Source organism: Musca autumnalis, unplaced genomic scaffold (genome assembly GCF_047663935.1).
Source record: "Musca autumnalis isolate F117 unplaced genomic scaffold, ASM4766393v1 scaffold_1, whole genome shotgun sequence".
NCBI lineage: Eukaryota > Metazoa > Arthropoda > Insecta > Diptera > Muscidae > Musca > Musca autumnalis.
The window spans coordinates 162,148,429-162,168,635 of record NW_027411644.1 but is presented as its reverse complement, the minus strand read 5'-3'; the positions used below and the strand labels follow the sequence as shown (position 1 = coordinate 162,168,635).

General features: G+C 35.7%; 1 protein-coding gene across 2 annotated transcripts in view; it reads right to left on the bottom strand.

Annotated features, from left to right (window-relative positions):
* The window catches only part of Ctns (lysosomal cystine transporter cystinosin), a 57,180-nt gene that overhangs the window by 18,496 nt on the left and 18,477 nt on the right, over positions 1-20,207 (bottom strand). The window contains exon 1 of one of the 2 annotated variants that reach the window (XM_073958760.1): positions 1,334-1,474. The exons of the other annotated variant lie outside the window; for it this stretch is intronic. The gene's annotated coding sequence lies outside the window, so the exon portion shown is untranslated. Of the gene's footprint in view, positions 1-1,333; positions 1,475-20,207 lie in introns of those variants that run through there. 2 annotated transcript variants of the gene reach the window in all.

Here is a 20,207-nt window from a genome sequence, read left to right as displayed (position 1 = left end):
GTTTTTATCTTAAATCTTCACGATTTTGCTTGAAAACCGCAAGTCATATCAAAATGGGACTAAAGAAAATGTTGAAGCTGTGAAAATTCTCTACAAGATTGGATGATTTATTTTTTTCCTAGGTTGTACCATTTTCAAGATATATAAGTTTAATTTGGGAAATTTCAGTAATGCCATTGTTTTATAAGGAGGCGATACAGTCAGTGCATTGTCTCAATTTGAACTTCTATATCTCAAAAACGGTAAAACATACGAAAATATCATGAAGGTCAATCTGCTACAACATTTTCTTTAGACCCATTTACATAGAACTCGCAGTTTCCAAGCAAAATCGTGAAAACCTTAAGAACCCCTAAAAATGTGAACTTAAATCGCGATTTATTTTAAAATCCCTCCGGCAATTTTTTTTGTTTCTTGATATTTCTCATCTACGAGCATTGTAGTTTCAGAATCAGCAAAAACATCCGAGGTGTAAGCACCTTTCATTTAAATTTGTTAAGGCACACCGTGTATATCGCTCATTTACTCAAAGAGTGACACATCTCGAAAAATCAAGTTTCGAGAAAAACACGTTTTAAGTTGGCGATTGTAATTTGACTTTCCAAATTAAAAAGATTATTACACTAAAACTAAAATAACTACTTGGACCATATTTTGCAACCAGATAGCCAGATATCAGTGCTAAATTTCTGTGCATGATCAAGCATGATTAGAAGTGTTTCAGTGCTTCATAAACTCAAAAAACTTTTGTGTTGAATTATGCGAAACTCGTAGTAAATGAGATGTAACTCGTCGAGTTTTAGAGATATCAGCATATTAGTACTATCGAGCGCATTGTGTGAAATGGGCTTACACTAGAATATTCAGATACACACTTCTTTGCAAAGACAGTATATTGAGGGAGCTCACTGAGCTGTTTTTGCTTCTCTCCTTCACATACCGTGTGCATTAACAAAACAACGTCTGGTTGTTGTTTTTGCAATACATGTTTTAGTACTGATCTGGTCACCGCTGCTTTACACTGATCACAAGACCACTTTTGATAGCCCCACACACACACAAAGGAGTTACAAGTCCTGTCTGAGCTTGACATCCCCGCAAATCTCATACGACTTAGAAAGTCAACAGTTTATCATGCGATATGGTCAGATTTTGTCGGGGAGTTTTTTGAGATATAAATCTGACTAGACGTGAAACAATATTACGATAAAAGTCAGGTGGCTCGAGAATAACAAAGCATTATACCACTGGCCGTTTACACACCATTACACAACTTGATTTCCATAACATAAAACAATGATTCCTTCCTCCTTATACAGATTAACTAACTCACCTTTGGGAAATGTCGTATAATCCTTCGATTTTTGAATAATGATAAACAAAATTAAAACCCCTTTTATTTAGAGCACTGCGACTTCTTCGTCTTTAGTTTTCAGACTAAAATAAATGATGAACTCTTTTCAACCACTAAATGCTAAACATTAATAAATTTTTATTTAACATTTGAATCAACACGAAACGTTAACTAATCACGCCATAAAAAAACTGATATTTTCCATTGCACATTTACTTTGATGTTGCGGAAAAATTAATCCATTACAAAGTAATTAAGTAAATGATAGATCAAAGAGTTATATGGAGGACGTCGTTATATGGATTTCAATTGGTTCCTATTATATAAACGCTAACGATGCAAGCGAACATAATAATATTATTCGAATTACATGCACAAAATCATTTAAATGCTTCAAATTTTCTAATCGGTGATATTCTATTTGGGGTTTCTATTTACTGTCAAATTATTTACACATTTGAATGATGAAGTAAAGTAAACAACTGGTTTCACACATTTAAATTCCAGAAGTGTTTATGTTGTTTTTTTTTTAATTAAATGCTGTTTACATATTAATTGGCAAATACAAACTTTAAATGTTAAATTAAAATACAGATGTTATTGTTTTACATTAATGTGCCCACACAGTGATTGAAAAAATTGACATTTTTGAATGTGAACAAATATCCAAAGAATAGTCAGTTTCCTTGAACTTACTCACTTAGGTCTCCTTGTCTGCAACCTTGTTCGGAAAAAAATTGTTCTACTTTAATAGAGAACCCTGTTTGAGTCAACTTCATCTTGCAAAGTTTGTGCTGTCTTACAATAAACAAATACATACATACATATGTATATGTTAAGCTAGGCTTCTCAAGGATTTGACGTAGAAATATGAGCAAACTTATTTCATTATTCTTTGTTCAGTATTTAGTCGACCACGCAGTACATCGAATACAATTTTGTATGAGATTTGGGAGGGTACTTATACCTTTGTAAGTGGAAAGGACATAGAATACTATGGTTTAGGTATACGTTCCTATTGGCAGATGGTGCAAACTAGCTGATACATACACGTTATCAGCGAGACACCTTCGGTCTTAAACCGTTCTACCGGTAAGCCATGCTGCCTTATTATATTTCTTACAGTATAGACAGTATAACAAAGATAAGTACAGGATGTAAACAAGGGTGATAAGTACGTATTTCGATATCCTCTAGTCATTTTTATGTCATACAAAACCACTGTTCACTGTTGAATTTTGCATTGTATTTTTTTGTTTTTGTTGCTTTGCTTTTGAATACCATTTGGAATGCTAATTAAAATAAACTTTCCAGTTACTGACCCCAGTCAACATAAGCTTCAAAGCAAAACAAACGATAAGCATAGAAAACACCTAGTAACCTAAAATATTGAATGTATGTGATTTTGTTTTATTTTTTGCTGTCTGTCCAGAATTACAAGCACTGTTAAAAAAATAAATAAAAAATTGAGTAAGGGAAATGTATACTCATTCAAACAATATCGATTAGCCAAAGATATTGTTTAAAATGGAATATATAAATATATTCATATTTCGTGTGTAATTTAAGCTTTGTTCCTTTAATTTTTTAATGGTAAGAGTGGTAAAAGAGAAAAGTGTCAAAATTGCTCAAAATTGCTCTCTCATGAACATTTTTACAAGAAAAGTAAAGGAACGGAAAATGGCAGATCTGGTAAGCAATGTCAAAAAGAAACATAAAAAATCAATTTTCGTCTTTTCGAACGCTGAAACTAAACTAAAAACTGTAGTTTAGTTTCAGCGTTCGTCTTTTACCACTTTTTGGGGTTAAGGAACGCTTTGCAGGTTAAAAATGGTAACAAATAGTAAAAATGGTAACCTCAGGTAAGTAAAGGAACACAGCTTTAAATTTCGTGTGTAACATAAGTACATATCACTCATTTACTCAAAAAGTGTCACATCTCAAAAAATCAAGTTTCGAGAAAAAAAGCGTTTTAAGTTGCCGATTGAAATTTGACTTCTCAACTTAAAAAGATTATTACACAAATCTATATATAAATAACAAGTGAGCAAAGGCTATAGTCGGGATGGGCCGACTATGTGATACCATACACCACTACTCCTGTGCATAAGCTTTTCATTGATAAGCATTTCGTTTATGGAGATACGAAAGTTATCAGTCACCCTGGCTTTTATATCAAATGACGTAGAGATATTCGCATAAGAATAAAACGTTGAATTTTTCTCCACAATATGTTTTCTACTTCTGACTCCTGAATATTATCCGACCATCACCAAACTCTTATATCGATGTGTTACAAACTTGTTGGCCAAAACCAACTTATAATACCCTCCAAAAAAATGTCAAATGACTCCTGGCGACACTGCGTGTTGTCTAGGCCAGAAGGTTTTTTAGTGCCCCTCGTATTTGTTTTGATGGAAATTGAAATGTGTGACGGAATTTGGTCTAGTAATTAGTCGGAATCAGTTAAGATTTATGTATATCTCCCATATATATTTTACATATTCACAGTGGTGTAGGGTATCATATAGTCGGCCCCGCCCTACTTTGATCCTTTCCTTACTGGTTTGAGTTATGACACTCTTTGAGTAAATGAACGAGATGTACATTCTGATGAAAATTGAGAACAATCATAACACTAGTTTTTGTCGTGCATAGAAATTTGACTTGTGATTTGTTTTATTTCCATTGTGCATTCCTTAAGCTTACTAACATATTGGAGTAGTTGTGTATCAAAGGGTGGAACGTTATTTATACTTAAATAGCTGAAAGCGGTGAGATTCGCAACCCCGACTAAGATTAAATACACATAAATTACTAACTAGTTTTCCTCTACTAACTTCAGTACTATATTCCCAGTTTTCCTCTTAAATATTGAAACAGAAATGTAATATATAATAACGTTGTACTATTTTCCTAACAATAGCTAAAGGAAAAAACCTCTAACACCTTTGAAAAATTGACAAATGCGATATAAAATAGTTGTGTCTCCACGCGGTACCTACAACTGTCCTTTGACACTGTCAATTCCGGCTAAATTCGAATTCATGCAGCCTCGCCATCCTGATCCTAACTGTGTTAAATCACTCAAATTTGCCTTGACAGCTCGAATTCTTCCACTGCGATGAATGAGGAATGATCCCCGTAAGCCATTCATTCACACTATATATGTATGTATTTGTACTGCCTGTATAACTGAATGCATTCACAAAAGAAAAGTCTGACTATGGAAGTAGAAAATCCCATCTTTACAAAGATGTAAAGCAGGTTGGCGTAGGTGGCCAAATAACGGAGATATCGCAATAGTCGGTAATACATCCATTTTTATTTTTTTGTAATCACGCTACACGTCGCAATTTTGATTGGATAGTTACGAAATTTTGGGTGTTAAGGTGGGACCCCCACAAAGGAAAAACCTATTGATTTTGGTAATGGTCGGATATTATTCAGGAGTTTGAAAAAAACTTATTTAGAGAAAAAGCCAACGCTTTATTTAAAGCGAATATCTCTCTTCTGTAAGAGGTACATGCTAAAGACTTCAGACCAATAAGCCTTTCATCAGTTCTACTTAAGACGCTCCACAGAGGGGAAACATATGCCTAAAGTTGCTCAAAACTCAAAATATGAAAATCGTTTTTTATGAAAAAAAATGTTGATAAACGGCAACCAGACTCTTTTCTACATTTGCTATAACCATCCTCGACTTTGTAAGGTTAACCAATTCAATGCAGCAGTCGACTGAACTCAGCCATACTGAAAACAAAAAGTAAATTTTCGAAAACTAAGAAATTGGGAACATTAAAATTACATTATTTTCGCGAAAATTTATATTTTTCAAGATTTATTGTTTTTGTACAGTCTCCGAACAATATTAGCATTTAAAATTTTCAGATTGATTTTACATCTTTGCTCTTTAATAATGGTGATACATATCCTCTTTATGAAAATTTTTTATGATAATTTTTAAGATTACTACAATTTCAACAGTGAAAAAGTCTATTTCCCCGTCGTTTCCCGACCATAGTTTCTTCTAATGTTTTATGCGCTTGAGTCTCAAATATCAGATTCAATCATAAAAAATTGCGCATATTTGCGCCATTCCGAAAAAATCTAATTTTTCTCAACTAAAATATGAAATTTTGTTCCGCCGTATAACCGGGACTCTTATTTATCAGACTAAACCAACACCTATCAAATATTTTTGCATTATTCAGAAACATTCACGGCTTTTCTCAGGTGAATTGAGAAAAAGTTAATTTAAGTAAGTTTCAAAAAATAAAATTTGGAATGAAATATATGGGACTATATATGTATATGTACATCTGTACCGATTTGTTTGAAAATTGACTCAATGTTTTTTTAGGCTAGTTCAGGTTGCATGTGTCAAATTTCAGTGATTTTGGTGCATTTTTATCTCATATGAGATGCGAATATATATGGAAGCTGCATCCAAATCTGGACCGATTTTCATTATTTTCTATAGTATTAATCCTAGTACAGAAGATATGCTTTGTGCAACATTTTATTTCTTTCTAGGGCTTTTGATCAACTTTTAACACAAATTTCCCCTCTGTGCGCTCGAAAGACTCATCGACGTGTATATTCGAGAAAAGATGGACAACTCAAACATCATATCTCCCAGCCAACACGCTTACATAAAAGGGCGCTCGACAGATGCAGCCCTACACGAAGTCGTTAGGACTATAGACAGGTCCTTAGAGCACAAACAATTTACCATAGCTGCTTTCCTAGACATAGATGGCGCCTTTAACAATGTTAGTACAGTAGCGATAAAACAAGCTTTAGATAACTTCGGCGTGGAACCATTCATCGTTAGTTGGATTACCACCATGCTGCAAAGTAGAGTTATTAATGCCACACTGGGAAACAGTACGCTGTCCAAGCACGTAAACAGAGGAACTCCACAGGGAGGAGTTATCTCGCCACTACTTTGGATCCTAGTCATCAATGAAATTCTTAATAAACTTGACCATATGGAGATTAAGGTGGTTGTCTATGCGGACGATGTGATAATACTCGTCTCTGGTTTGTTTCCTACAGTAATAAGTGACATTATGAGCGGAGCCCTGAGATCGCTAGATACTTGGACCACAAGATGTACAAAGACCAAATATGCAATACCCAATCTTCCAAGACTACGAGGTCAAGTAATACCCCTATCAGATCATGCCAAGTACCTAGGAGTCGTCCTAGATTCAAAGATGTCATGGAAACGTAACATGGAATACCGTGCTCACAAAGCAACCGTTGCATATTACGTATGTCGCAAATTGTTTGGAAGCCGTTGGGGCCTCAAACCTAAAATAGTGTTATGGATGTACACCAGCATAATCAGACCAATTCTCACATATGGAGCACTAGTATGGTGGCCAACAGTGGAAAAGAAAACAATACAAAAAACTATACAACATACAAAGATCTGCTTGGATCGGGGTGACAGGGGCGATTCGAACGTGTCCGGCCGAAGCCCTCAATATAATGATGCACATTCTGCCAATTGATTTACACATCAAAGCAACAGCAACATGTAATGCGGTAAGACTCCGAGCTCTAGGAATGTGGAGAGACAGAGCTTACGGAGCGTGCTTCAAAAACTTCCGAAAGAAATAGCAACCACTGCTGATTATTGCGTTCCTACAATGAATTTTGATCAGCCTTTTGTAGTCAAATTTCCAAGCAGAAGAGAATGGAATAATGGATCACCATTGACGGCTTATGATACTAAAGTATACACGGACGGCTCCAAGATGAAATGTGGAGTCGTGTTCTCGGAAGAAGCAAACTTACATACATCCACAAAGCTACTTGAGTACTGCAGTGTCTTTCAAGCGGAGATACTGGCAATAAAGGAGGCCTGTACTGAACTATTACAGCATCACACAGCAAACTCAATAGGAATAGGAACTCCGTCACAGCAAAGCTAGGGAAGGGTTGTAAAGAAAAACTTGCTAAACTAGGGCGTCTGTCAAGAGTAGTTCTCACATGGATCCCGGGGCATAAGGGACTTGTTGGGAACGAAAAAGCAGACGAGTTAGCTAGAGCAGGATCCGCCTCTAACGAACTCCCAGATGCGTCAGTCGCAATACCAATGGGAGTAGTTAAAGGGGATATCTACAAATACTATCACTGGCTGAAAATAGGTGGGACAAAACGGTAACATGCAAGATATTAAAATCAACATGGCCTCATTACAACGCCAAACGCACTAAGTTCCTGATCAATCAAAGTCGACGGAACCTTGCAAGACTTATTGCAGTGTTAACCGGTCACTGGGCAATTGGTAACCATGCAAAACGCTTAAATCTACCACACAATGACCATTGCCGTAGCTGTGGGAATAAAAAGAGGAGGAAACTGTTGAGCACCTCCTCTGTTCCTGCCCTGCACAAATGCAACGACGATTTAAAGCTTTTGGACAACCGTTCCTTCATGATATCACAGAGATAACAGAAGAAGGTCTGGGAGACTTTCTGCGATTCCTAAATTCATCAGGCTGGATTTAATTACTAACACGCAACAACGATATAGCAATCTCTGAACGAGTGGTGTGGTTTTCAAAACGGTATCTCTTACATACTAATGGAGGCTATAAAGTATAGCCACCACGTAAACCAACCAACCAAGAGGTACATCGAATGCAAAACCTGGCGAGGAAAGTAGAAAATATCACCTTTACAACGATGTGAAGTAGGTTGTCATAGGTGGTCAAACAACAGAGATATCGCAATAGTCGGTAATGCAGTCCTTTTTCCATTTTTTGTGTAATCAAACTACAGGTCGGAGTTTTGATCGGATCCTCACGAAATTTTGGGGGTTGATGGGGATCTCACAGAAAAGAAGAGATGGTTGGCGTACATCCCACTTTTCCATTTTTTATTTAAGTTGTACTGACGATGTACTTAATTAAATGCGTTTCAACAAAATTGACTTGTATTAATGAAGACATTCAGAGCAAAGGCGTTAAGCTATCCCAATTTTAATATTTTGAATTTTACCAGTCAAAAGCTTATGCACAGAGGTTGTAGTGTAGGGTATCACATATTCGGCCCCGACCCGACTATAGCCTTGGCTAACTTGTTAGATCATTATATTAAATCAGAAGGATTTCCAGTTGGGATATACAATAAAAATAAAGTTAAGGTAAATATTACAATACTTGAAACGCATAGAAACCGCGTAATAGTGGAAATGACGTGATGCGCATCCGATTTTCCAAAACAACGACAAAACAACGAAAGGGTTTGACCTTTTATTTGATATACGCTTTGTGAAATTCCATTTGGCGACCACGATCTAGCATCAGTTGCATGTTAGGGTGCAAGAAAACAGTAAAATGCCCATAATTTCCACGAAGTACATTTGCATTTTATGTGCATCCGATTTCAATGATCACAATTAAAAAATACACCATTCTATGCCATTTAATTGCGATCCATCAAGAACCGTGGATGTAGCATTGCACTCAGTTTTTAGAAAAAATCTATTACATCTCCGGATTCGCGAACGTTTTTAAATATCTGTTTTTGCACATTTAAAACAGGCGTTTTGCTCTATTTATCTGAGTAGGAATGACACATCCAAAACGCGTCTAAATACGCGATATTTTCAAAAACATTTTTTGCAGATTTTCGAAATTTGAGGGATATCATATCCGATGTTCTAGTGATTGGACTTAGACGTACAATGGCTTGTTAGATTCAGAACGTAAAAAACTAAATTTACGCGGGTTTCCACTGAAATCGAATGTCATTTGTAAGTTTTGAATCCAAATTCAATTTCGACTTTGAGCGCAGATAGCCGTGATCCTTTGAAGGCTACACGCTCATGTTATACATCAAAAAATTCGAAATTACGAGTACTACAATCACATAATAAACTTTTGGATAAATCCGGCTGCGCGCCCCGATTAGAGCAAAAATTCAATAAACCCAGTTTTTAAATCTTAAAAATGTAAGCATCCGTTTGATGTATATACAGTGGATATATTAAAAAACATACATTAGAAACCTCATCTCTGAACTGTATTCTTTAACTTCTTCTTTGAGCATTAAGTTCTACATTGTGTTTTAAAGCCACTAATTGGAAATTAACACAAAAAAAACTCATTTCCTTCACGATTTTTTCCTATTTTTTTTTTCATTAATACGACCACAGCTTCCGCTCAAATTATTATTTTAAGAAATCCATCGGTGAATCGAGCTAAAACAGTTTATTTTACCGAAAAGCGTTCAAAAGTTATGGTATAGTAAAACTGTTCGCGAGTTACAATACCCCATACCTCAGTTTCAACATAAGTTAATCTTATATATAAAAGGCAATGTGTGTATGTTAGTATGTTCCGTATAGACTCCAAAACGGCTGAACAGATTTTCTTGAAAATTTCAGAGAATGTGGTGAAAATAGGCTACATATTTTTTTGAATTTCGGAGGGGGCGGGATACCTCCCCCATGTCATACTTTTTTAAAAACCCTACTTTGGCAAGCCCACTTTTTAAATATGTTGTAAATCCAAAATTACCGAACTGGTTTTCCTGAAATTTTCAGACAATGTACAGGGAGGATCCGTGGTGAAAACATATTTGTTGAATTTCGGAGGAGCGGGGTACCTCCGCCATGGCCCATTTTTTAAACACGAAATCTTAGCAAAACTGAAACGAACGATTGAGTTAATTCTTCCGAACTTCCACCCCCCAAACCACTCTGCTCCGAAGTTCCACCCTCCGAACAACCCCGATCCGAACTTCCACCACCCGATCCACCACACTCCGAACTTCCACCTTCCGAACTACTCTGCTCCGAACTTCTACCCTCCGAATCATCCTCCTCCGAACCACCCCATTCCGAACTTCCTCCCTACAAATTGATGTTATTCGATTTTATCTTAGACTATAATCTATTTGAGAGTTTAATAAAATTACATCTTATATATGAAAGACAATTTGTGTATGTTAGTATGTTTGTACCGATTTTCTTGAAATTTTCAGAAAATATACTGGGAACACCCGCGGTGAAAAAAGGGCTATATATTTTTGAATTTCTGATGGGGCGGGGTATCTCCCCTATGCCCTATTTTTTAAAAAACTCTATTTTAGCACGCCCACTTTTTAATTAAGTTATTTATCCAAAACTACTGAACCGATTTTCCTGAAAATTTCAGAGAATGTACAGAGAGAACCCGTGGTGAAAATAGGTTATATATTTTGTTGAATTTCGGAGGGGGCGGGGCTCCTCCCCTATGCCCTACTTTTTTAAAAACGCTATTTTAGCACGCCCACCTTTTTAAATACGTTATTTCTTCAAAAATACTGAACCGGTTTGCCTGAAAATTTCATTGCATGAATTTCGGAAGGGCGTGGTACCTCCGATATGCCCAATTTTTAAAAAAGTTGTTTTAGCAAAACTGGAACGAACGATTGAATTAATTCATCCGAACTTTCACCATCCAAACCACCCCGCTCCGAACTCCCACCCTCCGATCTGCCCCGCCCCGAACTTCCACCTTCCGAACCACTCTGCTCCGAACTTCCACCTTCCGAACCACCCTGCTCCGAACTTCTACCCTCCGAACCACCCCGCTCCGAACTTCCACCCTCCTAAACATTATGTTCCGAACCACCCCATTCCGAACTTCCACTTTCCGAACTTACTCGATTTTACTCTTAGACTATACTCTTTTTGTGAGTTTAGTAAAATTACATCTTGTTATATATAAAAGGCAATGTGTGTATTTTAGTATGTATGTTCCGTATAGACTCAAAAACGGCCGAACCGATTTTCTTGAAAATTTCATAGAATGTACAGGGAACAACCGTGGTGAAAATAGGCTATATATTTTTTTTAAATTCGAAGGGCGGGTACCTCCTCCATGCCCTACTTTTTTAAAGCACTTTTTTAAATATGTTACATATCCAAAACTACTGAACCGATTTTCCTGAAAATTTCAGAGAATGAAGAGGGAGGACCAGTGGTGAAAAAGGTTATATATTTTGTTGAATTTCGAATGCGGTACCTCCCCTAGCCCCTTTTTTAAAAACACTATTTTCGAAAAACATACGAACGTATCTTTTAGAAACTAAATTTTCGAGAAACGATGGTTGAATCTCCGATCAAATGTACTTATTTCGGGCCCAAAGACCCGAAACTACTGAACCGATTTTCCTGAAGATTTCAGAAAATGTACAGGGATGATCCCTGGTGAAAATAGGCTATATATTTTGTTGAATATAGGAGGGGCGGGTCCTATTTTTTAAAAACGCTTCATTTGTTAATCTTTCGAACATATTAGTTTGGAAATGAATTTGCAATGGTGGTTGTGTCTCTCACCTTAGGTCCTTATTTGGGCCCTAAATGCCAGTCATGAATTTTTTAAATATGTTATATCTTCAAAACTTCTGTACCGATTTTCATGTATTTTTCAGATGATGTACAGGGATGTCCCCTGGTGAAAATAAACTATATATTTTGTTGAATTTCGGCAGAGTGGGGGTTAAAAATTAATTCGATAGACAATGATGGTTGTGTCTCGGACCCGAGGCACTTATTGTGTTCTTAAGACCCGACCACGCCCACTTTTTTCAATATGATGCAAATTAATGGAAATACCAGAATAACGAAGCTTTGGTCTTATTGGAAAGCAAGTATTAAATTAAAAGACAACATATCGTTAGCTCAGGTATTTAATATACATTATAAGAAGGTGGAAGGACGATACAGTGGACCCTTAAGTTGCCGCTGGACATTCATTTGAATGAAGGGCACACATGCAATATTAAATAGAAGTTATCATTTGGAACGAATGTACGATTGCACATAAAAATTCTCTAGAAGCTTTAGATCGATTCTTGAGGGATTTAAATAGCAATCCGCGTTAAGTTTTCAGACAAACACTTCCAGTTATTGTACTCCAGCAGATGAAGTAAACGCATCCCTTAAGTCATCAGTTCTTTGGCGGTATGTTAAACTAAAACATAAACATAACATAAAACTGTTGCAAGGGCCAGCAACGCGGACCGGGTCGGCTAGTTTTCTATAAAAAGGACGATATACCACCGTATCGCTTTGTTAAACTTTCATTGATATTTCAAATGATTACCGAATATGTGATATCCAAACTATAAATTAAGCGTATAAAGATAATAACAAAAACGATTTAAGTTAGCACTATTTATTTATTAGAAAGCCGTTCCCACTTTTCATAAATTGCTTATAAACATAAGTTTTTCGTTTTTTCAGATACATTAAAGAATTCTAGTCGATCAAATATTTAGATATGGTGGAATATTTCCAACTCATATAAGTATGACAGCGCTTTGCACTACAACGGCTTTGCAGCGAATGGTATCAATTATATGCGACCACCCAAACGATTTTGGTATGATATTTCTTAAGAAATAATTTCATTCTGTGTCCCCGCTTTTATTCAAAATTTTAAATTTGCAGACTCAGATAAAACTGTTAAGGTAAATAAAAATTTTGCTATTTCTTCGGTCGGAAAATGTGATCTCTTTTTTATTTAAAGTGATAATATTACTGCATAAACTAAATACTATACACATTGTACTCTTTTGAAAACAATGAATGACCTACTGAAACGATCAATATAAAAATTTCCACATGTTACAAGTGTTTATAAGAAAACATTTGCAAAATATGTATCGCAGACATGTCTAGCGTTTATTTAACTGCAATCACGTTTCATTGAATCACTTGTATAATAACACTGTGATACAAAAGTGGACAAAATTTTTTTGCAGGATTTCTGTACAACAAATTCGGTTTTGTGGGAGTCCATAGAAGACGAAAATACCTTTGGTTTCTTTGGGTCACTTCGGGTTTTGATTTTATAACGGTAAATGTAGTGAAAAATGGGCTTTCTTGGATTTTCAAATTTAAACGGACATTACTTCTTTTTTCCACAACCGATTTGCACACACTGTTTTTCGTTACAAAGGGGAGAGCAATGCCTTTCGAACAAGCCATAGATTTTTAACATCGGTTAACAAATGGCTAAGTAATAGTGGTTTAAGTGTGACAAAAACGCATTAAAAAACAGTAAAATGTTTTTCCTTGTGCTCTAGGCTGCGTAAACGACACCTAACAGTACAATTATTTACTGTTAACAATAGAAGACGAAAATACCTTTGGTTTCTTTGGGTCACTTCGGGTTTTGATTTTATAACGGTAAATGTAGTGAAAAATGGGCTTTCTTGGATTTTCAAATTTAAACGGACATTACTTCTTTTTTCCACAACCGATTTGCACACACTGTTTTTCGTTACAAAGGGGAGAGCAATGCCTTTCGAACAAGCCATAGATTTTTAACATCGGTTAACAAATGGCTAAGTAATAGTGGTTTAAGTGTGACAAAAACGCATTAAAAAACAGTAAAATGTTTTTCCTTGTGCTCTAGGCTGCGTAAACGACACCTAACAGTACAATTATTTACTGTTAACAAGTAGGAAATTTAGTTGGCTTTCCAAAATGGGAAAAACCAACGAAATCGGTTGAAAAATGAATGCGTTATGGAATTTTTTGTGTTTCAACTTTTTTGGTTTTTTTCATATTTTCCTTTATAAAAGATGGGTATCTTAGCATGTATGATTCTAATTGTGAATATCCTGTTTAACAATTACGCACAAGGTATCAATGTTTTATAAAGGAAAATATGAGAAAAAACCAAAAAGTTGAAACACCAAAAATGCCATAACGCATTCATTTTTCAACCGATTTCGTTGGTTTTTCCCATTTTGGAAAGCCAACTAAATTTCCTACTTGTTAACAGTAAATAATTGTACTGTTAGGTGTCGTTTACGCAGCCTAGAGCACAAGGAAAAACATTTTACTGTTTTTTAATGCGTTTTTGTCACACTTAAACCACTATTACTTAGCCATTTGTTAACCGATGTTAAAAATCTATGGCTTGTTCGAAAGGCATTGCTCTCCCCTTTGTAACGAAAAACAGTGTGTGCAAATCGGTTGTGGAAAAAAGAAGTAATGTCCGTTTAAATTTGAAAATCCAAGAAAGCCCATTTTTCACTACTTGTTCGAAAGGCATTACTCTCCCCTTTATAATAAAAAACAGTGTGTGCAAATCGGTTAAGGAAAAAAGAAGTAATGCGCGTTTAAAGTTGAAAATCCAAGAAAGCCCATTTTTCACTACTTTTACTGTTATAAAATGAAAAACCGAAGTGACCCAAAGAAAGCAAAGGTATTTTCGGCTTCCATGGACTCCCACAAAACCGAATTTATGCATTAGAACCCCTGCAAATTTTCACTGTAGCACAGTGTAATTAATGTAAAAAATAACGAGTGCTACATTAAACGTGACTAAAATTTTTCGCAAATGCAATATATTTGTCCTAGTGTAGATTCAGGTTGGTATTGTAATGTGAATTAATTGACTTGACTATCAAACATAAATAGTGACATTTTTAATGTTAAATGAATTTCAATCATTTCACTTTTGTTCAAACTGGCCAATAAATTCAGTTTTGGCATAAACAACTCCGTATACACGGACCGACATGATTTATGTGACGGAAAACAATGATGAAATGACAACATGAAAAAAGTTTCATTGACATTAAAAGAATAAATGCGATGATGATGACGGCTGTAAGAATATTTTAAAGTATTTTTTAAAATATTCAAGGTCAGAGAGTTGCAAGCAAGTATAAAAGCGTTAAAGGTAGTTGGATTATATCTGTGCAGTGTGAAATTTTTCAAATGCAAGCAAATAAAAACGAGTTAAATTCTGGGAGCTAATCTGGCGTGAACCCTGGTACAGTACCATACCTTATGTCGGCCGATGTTTAATAATGAAATGTTTAGTAAGATTTTCAACACATTGACTCTGTTTTGGGAATTTACTGCATTTTCTCAATGAACACTAACATTACAAATTTCTATGTGATTGTTGTTGAGTTGTATTTGTTGTAAAATTTACTTTACCTTACGTGTTGTACCATGATTACAAGTATGGAATGTATATTAAGTTTATTTTTCCGTTTGTAACGCGTTGTATTTATAATTTGCGACCCTATAGAGTATATATGAGTATATATGGGATTTCTGAGTGAAATCGGACATTTTTTCAAGATGAGGTTTTTGATTTCCTTAATTTTTTGCTGTGGCGATGCTGCTCATTAGCAAAACTTTTAGTATATTTTCCGATTTTTTTCGACTAACGGTTCCAGAGATATCGCGCCTTGAAAAAGTCAAATTCTGTAAAAACTACATGCAAAGAAATACTCATAACTTCTTTAATATTGGTCCAATTTGAAAAAATCCTTTTTGGTATGTTTTGTTGTTTTGTATAAAGGTAAGCAAAGAAAAAAGTCCAATGAGAAGTTTTTCCTTGGCAACCTCACACAACTCCGACGAAAGTGTCTGCGAAAACAATTCAAACCTTTTCCAAAATTTCGTTGGTCTGCTGTTTTTGCTGTAAAGCAGACCAACCAAATTTTGGTGTGTGCATTCGTTGAAATTCGACGACACATACTAGTGGAAAAGGTTTGAATTGTTTTCGCAGACACTTTCGTCGGAGTTGTGTGAGGTTGCCAAGGAAAAACTTCTCATTGGACTTTTTTCTTAGCTTACCTTTATACTTCGAGCTGACGATTGATGTTTGGGCATAACAAGTTTTTTGTTGAAGAAGTTATTGAAAAATAACTTCGGTGGAGAATATCCACAAACAAAAAACAAGGGAACTGATGAGATTCTGTGGCGAGAATCGAAACTATCGTATTTCCTGCCTTACCCCTTGGCGAACAAAGACAAAACATTTCCGCTAATAAACTAGTTGTTTTAAAATATTAAAACAACAACAATGGGATTAAGCCATACTATTTTGAAAAAACAAAATAAATATATAATATATAATCATAAATATGTACTCTTAGCTTCAAAAATACAGGAAATACAAATTTTGGACAAAGGTGTTAAGGAAAAATTGTACTGACAAATTTTAAAAAATTCAGAAAAAATAGTAATAGTCCGAATCCCATTACCACATAGGACTTAAAATTTTTGTAATTGAACGTAGTTTAATACAAACAAATTTAAAGAAAATAGAAGGGGTCGAACATCTTTAAAAATTGGTTTTAAATATTAAATCTCGAAAATAGCATCCAAGCCCACTGTGGAATTTTTTTTGCTATTTTTTATTTAATAGCTGATTAAACAACAAAACATACAAAAAATATTTTTTCAAATTAGACCAATATTAAAAAAGCATGTACTTTTTACAGAACTTGACTTTTTCAAGGCGCGATATCTCTGAAACCGTTAGTCAAAAAAAATCTGAAAATATAATAAAATATTTTGCTAATGAGCAGCATCACCACAGCAAAAAATAAGGGAAATCAAAAACCTCATCTTGAAAAAGTGTCCGATTTCACTCAGAAATCCCCATATGTATATTCTTGATCAGGGTGAAATTCTGAGTCAATTTATCTTTGCCCATCCGTCTGTGGTAATCACTCTAATATCTACAAAAACTAAGATAGTACACAAGATCAGCTACATTTTCACACGAAATTGCTATAACATGACATTTAGACTTCCTAGTGATCAGAAAATGTATCTACCAAAAATTGTGGACATATGTAGCAGGTCCATGTTTTGGTATAACGGTACCGCTCGATTTGAGGCATTTTGGCGTTTCTGGCTATATTTTCTGAACGAATTTGGCATTTATATATATTGTGAGCATTGGTCTATGTTTTAGAATAGGCCCCATATAACGATACCGATTTCCGATATTTTGACGTTTTCAGTAGCATTTTCACTCTGAATCAGCTAAATTTTGACATTTAAGGTCCCTAGTGATAGGAAAACTTATCTGCCAACAATTGTGGACATAGGTCCATGTTTTGAAATAGCCCCCATAAAACCGTACCAGCCGATTTCGAATAATTGGGGTTCCCAGTGGTCAACAAAGGGTGCCACCGTGGTGCAATGGTATGCACGCTCACCTTGTACGTAGATGGTTCGATTCCCAGGCCAGTCAACATCAAATTTTCAACGGTGGTAAAATATCACTCAGTAATATTGGCGATATTTTCTGAGTATTTCAGCCATGTAGACTTCTCTACAAGTGGTGTCTTAAGGCACGCCGTTCGGACTCGGCGATAAACTGTAGGTCCCATATCATTGAGCTAATATGAATCGGGGTGCACTCATTGATATGAGAGAAGTCTCCTTTGTCCCGTCTAGGATGTTTGTGGAAAATGCATAAATTTTGCATATACAAAAAATAATATGTGCATATGAGTAATTTATACATTTTACATACTTTTTTATGCTACAAATATTTCAATAATAGGTACAAAAAAGTTTGTGTGTAAAATTTTTCTGTTTAAAATTTTCTTCAGACAAGTCAATAAAATATAGAAATGTATAACCACAGCCACAACCTTCAAAATACCAAATATCGGGAGGCTATATGAAGAGCTGAACCTAAACCAACAAATTTCAGGTGGGAAGTTGTATACCCCCAAAAAAGGCTTAATACCAAATTTCATCCATTTCGGAGGGATATTGAGGCCACAGCCTTCAAAATACGGGAAATCGGGAGGTACCGTTCTAGGGGGGGCTATATGAAGACGTAGACCTACAACGACAAATTTCAGGTGGGAAGTTGTATACCTCCAACGAAGACTAAATACCAAATTTCAGTTATTTCGGTGGGATATTGAGGTCACAACCTTCAAAATACCGAAAATCGGGAAGTACCGTTCTATGAGGGTTGTATGAAGACGCGGACCTATACCGACAAATTTCTGGTGTAAAGTTCCATACCCCTAACGAAGACTTAAAACCAAATTTCAGCCATTTCGGTGTGATATTTAGACCACAAATCCTTATATATATCTTTGCATATGGTTTTGCATATGCTCATTTTATGCAAATATTTAAAAATATGTCAAAATATGCACGTTATGCAAAATATGAAAAAATTTCTGGGCCTTATACGTTTTATTTTTTGATAAAACGAGTTTATGTCTAATCAGATTTTCTCTACGACCATCCTAACCATATATGCATTTGCATAGGATTGCGCTGCCTAGTTATTATTTACAAAATGCCTGTAGGTCCACGTTTTGGTATAGTACCGCCGATTTCGTTTTCTTTTAAGTTTTTATAGATTAGATGTCATTTGGTTAACAACTTATCCATCAAAAATAAAGGACATAGGGTCATGTTGTGGTATAGCCCCCATATAATTATTGTATTAAGGTAGATATATAAATTCGATAATTGGGGTTCCCATTGGTAAAAAACTTCACCACCTAAAATTATGGATATTGGTATTTCGTCTTGTCTCTGTTTTATCCCACTTCATGTAAAATATTTGGGAAATTTAAGAAAATAGTATTTTTGTTACAAAATATTGAGTTTAGACACAGTGGGTTCGTCCGCTATTGACTTAAATATGTTAACCAATATAAAATCATAAGCTCCGTTCCCGTACTCTTTTAGTGGTAAAAGTTGCAAAAGAGCGAAATGCCAAAAATGAATTCCTCATACAGTTTTGTTCAAAAAGTACGGAAAAGAAAAATTGACAGAAACGTCAAAAAATCTGTAAGAAATCTCAAAGTCGGAGTACAGATCATCAAAATCTGGAAAACATGTTACAACTTTTTGCTCGATCAAATTGGGGCGTAAAAAGTTTCTAATGAGAGCGCTATTCATCGACATTTTCCCTTAAAGACGTTTTGGAGTACGGGAAAGTTTTGTTATACCCTCAGCATTTATGCTAACGAGGGTATATACACGTTCATACGGGCAAAATGTGACTCATCGAAATAATGGTTTTAGACCCCAAGTATGTTTGGACGAAATGTGTTTCAGACAGTTTGGAGTCGATTGAGCAATGTCCGTCCGTCTGTCTGTCTGTCTGGCTGGCTGGAGCGCACGATAACTCTCGAACGGATCAATCGATTCGATCCAAATTTTGGTTTTTCGTAATATTTTGCCCAAACTTAGTATAAGTTCGAAGATGGGTTATATGGGTCCACTCCTTCCGGTACCTCCCCCACAAAAGTTCGAAAATGTTCGGAAAATTTATACGTACGATAACTCTTGAAGGGAGTAACCGATTTGGTCCATACTTTGCAAATCGGGAAATGGCTACCAGACTTAGATGAGTTTCCAATATGGACTCAATCGGGCCACTCTTTCGGGTACCTCCCACAAAAAATTTGGGATAAGTTCAGTTTAGGACCTGCTCTCGAATCACTTTGATTTTTATTTTAGCAACTTGTATTCACTGTCCCCTATACGACGGTACAAGTTTCATCAGGGGCAAGTCCACATTTCCTGAGAAAATAGCCCCAAAGTTGCAAAAAAAAACCTATGACACCTTGGAGGTGGTTGGAGCGCAAGATAACTCTCGAATGGATCTGCCGATTCTGTCCAAAATTTGGCCATAGTAATATTTTGTCCAAACATAGTTTAAGTTCGAAGATAAGCCATGTCGGTCCACTCCTTCAAGTACCTCCCCCACAAAAGTTCAAAAATGGTCGGAAAAATTTTTCGTACGGTAACTCTTGAAGGGAGTGGCCGAATTGGTCCATACTTTACACATCCTAATATATCTACCAGATATAGATCAGTTTCAGATATGGACTATATTTGACCACTCCATCCGGTACCTCCCACACAAAATTTCGGATAAGTTCACTTTAAGATCTTCAATCGAATCACATTGATTTTTGTTTTTTGCAGGTTGCTTGCATTCTCTGCATCAATTACGATGGTACAATTTTTTTCAGGGGTAAGTCCATACTTCTTGAGCAAACAGCCCGAAGGGTGTAAAAACCCCCTATGG